At 38.8% G+C, this 5,353-nt stretch overlaps 1 pseudogene; it reads right to left on the minus strand.

Moving 5' to 3' along the window:
- Positions 1-317: 317 nt before the first annotated feature.
- Positions 318-1,481, minus strand: LOC119526963 (annotated as a pseudogene).
- Between the last annotated feature and the right edge of the window lie 3,872 nt (positions 1,482-5,353).

Consider the following 5,353-nt stretch of genomic DNA (forward strand, 5'->3'; position numbering starts at 1 on the left):
AGTTTTAGCATCATTATTTTAAATAACTTTCATAGGTAATAAATTCAGCATATATGTACTCCAAAGCCAATTCCAGAAAATAATTTTTGTAAAACACCTGTCTCCAAAAATAATACTTCAGAGGATGTTATATTTCACTGTATGAATACCAAATGTTTTATAGTACTGATTTATTGTATTCTGTAAAATAAATACCTAAAATAGGATGTTGGCATTCATGACAGAAATAATGCAAAAGAATAGATGCTTGAAATATCCCCCCCCCACCTTTTTTTTTTTTAATCATTCATTTCTTTTGATAAGAAATACTTCTAGCGTTATGGACAAACTTGATCTTCTTTGAAATGTGTTGTCCATTGCTTTTCTGTTTCTGTCACAGTACCTATAAATAGTTATGTAAGGATATCCTTATCTAAATTCCTGCCAATAAGGACCAATCTATATGTCCTCTCAGTGTCATCTTTCCAGCTCACTGGCGTCTCCCCTAGATCACAAAGCTTTTGGATACCTTGGACAATCACTTGTGGTTTGTCTTTGATTGACACCAGCCCGTTTTGTATGACCTCCATGCAGTGATCATTCTTGTTTCTCACATTCTTTTCCCACGGGAGATTCTGAACAAATATGTTTAAACTTTCTTCCTTTGCATTTCCTGGTACTGCTAATGTGATTGTAACAATTATCTGATAAAGGTGAAGTTGTGTTGCTGGAACATACTGAAGTTTTTTCTGCAAACTTATTTCAGAAAGATTGTTAAAGGCATGAAGTTCTAACACATTAGAGAGATTAACTTTTGACCTTTGTGTTTCCAAAATTTTTCCTAATCCATTTATTAATCTAATTTTTGTTCATCATTTGTTTAAATTCTCTTCTGAAACCAAGTCTGTTCTGTTGATGATGATGATCTCTGCCAAAGCAACCTGATCAGTAGCTTCATTGAAAAAGTCATCATCTTCTTCTTCTGATAAATGTTTTAATCCATATTTTGAGTCCACAACAGTTATGATACTATCAAAGTAATTATCAATTCCTAATTCAGCATCAACCCAAAAGATAGAAGCCTCAGCACCAAGATCTGCTTAATCCAGTGGTTTCTAACAGTGTGTAATCAAATTTCCCTTCTTCTGCATCAAATTCTTAATAGCTCTAAGGCCATTGTCCTTTACTGAACAGCAGAGGCAACCATTTCCAAATTCTAGCCACTCTTCATAGAGTTCTCCATCCTGGCTAACAACTAAGGATTTCTCCACTGTACTTCCTTTCCCAAATTCATTCAGAATAATGGCTACTCTTTTATTATGTTGCTCTGTAGAAATGTAGCTCAGAAGTGTGGTCTTCCCAGCACCTAAATACCCGGTGATAATTGTGACTGGGACAGACTTTTCTTCCTCCTCATTGTTTTGTTTCAGTGTGACCAATTCAGAACAGCCCTCCTCTGCTCGCTTCTCTTCCTCATCCACAGAGCCATTAGCCTGTAACATCGTGACTCACATGCACCTCCCACTGCAGGCAAATTAATTAGTCAGCAAAGTTTCAGTGGCAAGTGAGTGAAATGAAACTCGAGCAGACTTACCCATAAAAGGTAATTTATTGAGCAATATAATTGAAAAGTTCCTTGGTACATGGCTGCTGGCATGGCTGGATCCAAGTATGCAAAAGTATGTGTGTCTCCATCTCTTAAACCTGTTGTCCTTGGTGCTGGAGTTAATTTCAGGCAAACTTGGGCAACCTCTTCCATTTCAGTGTCACCATAGCCACTAGAAAGCTTCAGGCTTAGTGGAAAGAGTGTTTCTCTTCCTCAGTAGTTTGAGCACAACTCTCAGGCTATAAAGCACTTTGCTTTGATGAAGCCATCTAGAGTCACATGTTTCCCTGAGCCATTCAATGTCATTGGAAGGACAGAACCGTGATTGAGCTGTAAAAACAGATAAGAAACTGCCAAGTATGTGGCTTTGTCTAGTGGTTTGGCTTCAGTAAGAGGAGGGGGGAGGGCATTCCAATTAGGAAAATTAAAGGAATAAAGGCAAAGAAAAGAGTATGCCATGTGGAGAAGCTAAAGAGCTAAATAACTGGTGGAAATAGGATTTGAATGCCAGTTTTCTGAACGTAAGTAACACTGAAATCACCATTATGCCACTTTGGTCTCTTTATAAATGCTACCTTATAAATGCTATTTTATACCATTCTTTATAAACTTTTTATATTGAAGGCATCTTCTAACACTAGGTAGGGTGTAAGGCACTTCCAAACTGAAAGGGGAAGGAGTTGATGCTTTCAGCACTCCATGTATTGGTTGAGCGGATTTTACCCACATGGATGATTAAGTTAGGTATAACTCTAAAGCTGCTAAAGCAACAAAGAAAGTTGCCAAGTAACTCAAAGTGGTTTCTGAAAATAGAAAGCAGATATATTAATCTATAAAGAAAGTAATCTTCCTTAACTAAATATCAAAGCAAAAATTAACTGAGGGTCCTCACACAAAGGATATTGAATGACAAAGTAGTATGCTTTTGCTAAACCCAAACTTGTTCAAATTTTCAAATGTTATTGGTTCATTGGCTATATGTAGTGTCCACACAGGAGCTAAGTGACAGATGTATCACATCTCATTTTTGTTAATTTGTCATGTGCCTTAAAATCCTTACCTCTGCAGTTGCTATCTTTCCTCCCCAAACACACACCTTTATAATGTTCATGCGTGCTCCAAAGCAGAACACCTGACCTTGTCAAACATGTAAAATATTAAATGATGCCCAATGTGTTTACAGAGAATACTTTGTTTTGATGTCTTTGCACTGAGGTCATCTTCTTTGTTGGAATTTTAAATGTGTGTAAAATATCTTTAAGTAGTTCAGAATATGATTTATTATTAATTGCCACTAAGATTTACTGGATGCCTATGTGTCAGGTCCTAGTGCCAAGCACTTTAAAAGTGTAATCTAATTTAATTGACCAGTGTTTGTGCAGATTAATAGTGGTCAGGGTAGAGCAGAGGCAATTTATTTAGCTCCCTCCTTGAAATTCACATTAGGAGCAAGGTTATTTTTTTCTTATCTTCCTCTTCAATTAAAATAAGTGGCCCGGACACTGGTGTGTTCCTTCTCCAGATGCAATAGCACTCAAAATCTCTCTGCAGCTGTGATAAACATGGCTGGGGGTTTCCAGCCCTGCCAGATGTTTCAGGCCACACTCAGAGGCAGACGTATATATGTCCAGTGGAGCAGTCACCACCTGCACTGATGACCTTGTCTCTGGCAGATCAAAAGAGCCTCAGTGAGTAGTTAGGAAACACCTGGGCTGCTGCCCACTTGGAATAGGGGATAGGGAACCTCTCTTGACACAGTGGCTCTAAAAACCAACAAATAAATTCTGTTTATGTCTTGGATACAAGATGAAAAACCAAATTCTCAAAGTTTTTAAACTGAAAATTTAAGTAATAAGTGGTAAATGAATTCCCTAATGTGACCAGAATCTGTGGTCAAACTCGAAACACTGTGTTTCCACTTAGTGAGTAATTCTTATACTAAAACACATGTTCTCATTTCCCAGCTGCCCATGAGACCTCACAACCACAACCACCTTTAAATTGTGTTTTGTTTTTGTGGCCTAATTGAAGCAAGATTTCATGTGTTGTGTTACTGTTGATATTCCAGCTTCAATGAAGACAATTTTCATGCTTCTATTTGGTCAGATGTATTTCTGGTTATGTTCAGTAAATGCTAGACCTTTGAGTATAGAGAGATGGTATACTAATGCTCATCAAGCGAAAGAAGTTAAATAAAGCCTAAAGAATCACCAGTCTGAGATTTTTACCTAGAAACATAATGATCCATCTCTATGACCTGGCTTTCTCCATAGGAGGGAGAATCGCTTCTGGCCAGCTGTTGCTATTGCAGCATCTCAGCTGTCTCTGGCAGGAGGAAATGCTTTTCCTTCCCTCAGGCAGAAAAGAATTTGGAATTTGGAGAAGCATTGAAGAAAAGGCCAAGTCTGACTGGAAAGGGCATATGAAACAGTTGGTGATGCTGTTTTTGCTCTTATATGTCATTGGCCATTTCATATTCTAGAAATCATACATTTAAAAAAACACTGAAATTTGCATAGTAGTCCTGGGCTTCTGGAGTTTAAGCCTATATTCTGGTGACCTCAATTATCTGTGATATTCACTAAGTTTTTTTTTTTTTTTTTGACTTTTATAAAGGGAATTTATTAAGTTACAAATTTACAGTCCTAAGGTCATAAAAGTGTCCAAACTAAGGCATCAATAGATACCCTCATTGAAGGAAGGCTGATGGCATCTGGAACACTTGTGTCAGCTCGGAAAGCACATGGCTGGCATCTGCTGGTCATTTGCTCCTGGGTTGTTTCAAAATGGCTTCCTTCAAAACGTCTCTGGGGTTCTGTCTTTGCTCCTCTCCCAGCTCCTGTGCATCCTTGCTTATTTCTCCCAGGGCATTTCTCTCTAAGAGTCTGGGAGTCCTTTCTTAGCTTCTCCAGGGCAAACTCTGGGCTTCATATCTTAGCATCTCCAAACGTCCTTCTGTCTGTATCTCCAAGCATCTCTAAGAACTCTGTCAGCGCCTGCTCTCTCTCTCTTCCTGAGTCTCTTAAAGGACTCCACTGATCAAATTAAGACCCACCTTGAATGGGCAGGGCCACATCTCCACGGAAAGAATCTAATCAAAATGTCTTACTTACAGCTGGGTGAGTCACATCTCCATGTAAACAACCTAATCAGAGAGTCCCACCCTAATCAAGACTAATAAATCTGCCCCCACAACATTGTATTAAAGAACATGGCTTTTCTGGGGAACATAATAGATCCAAACCGGGACAGAGGCTTAGGAGTAACTAGACCTTTGGATGGAACCAAATCAACCAAATGGCGTGCTTAAGTTAAAAATATAAATCCCAAGTTGGTTTTTAGCTTTTGGCAAGCAATGTTAGTTATGAGTAGTGGAAAGCACGTGTACTTGGGACCCAGATAGACTTAGTCTCTATAAGTTACTAGCTGTAGGCAACTTACCTAACCTTTCTAAACCTCAATTTCCTCACCTATACAATGAGGCTAAAACTACCAGACAAGAGAAGACAAGAACCTAGGCAAGGTACCTGGCTTGCCATGGGAACTGGGCAGCCCCCAAAACTCTGAGTGGGGGGTCTAAGGTAATTCCCGCCACCCCCTTGGCTTCTAGTCTGATTTTCAACAGTAGCTGATTGGGATCAACTGGCTTGGATTCACTAAGTTTTAACTTGCTCAGATAAGGGGAAAGAATGAGTCAGTTTGCAAGTGAGTAAACCTAGCTATCTATCCAACATCAATTTCTAAATGGGGCTTTGATATCTTTAATGG

The sequence above is a fragment of the Choloepus didactylus genome, chromosome 1, assembly GCF_015220235.1.
Source record: "Choloepus didactylus isolate mChoDid1 chromosome 1, mChoDid1.pri, whole genome shotgun sequence".
Taxonomy (NCBI): Eukaryota; Metazoa; Chordata; class Mammalia; order Pilosa; family Megalonychidae; genus Choloepus; species Choloepus didactylus.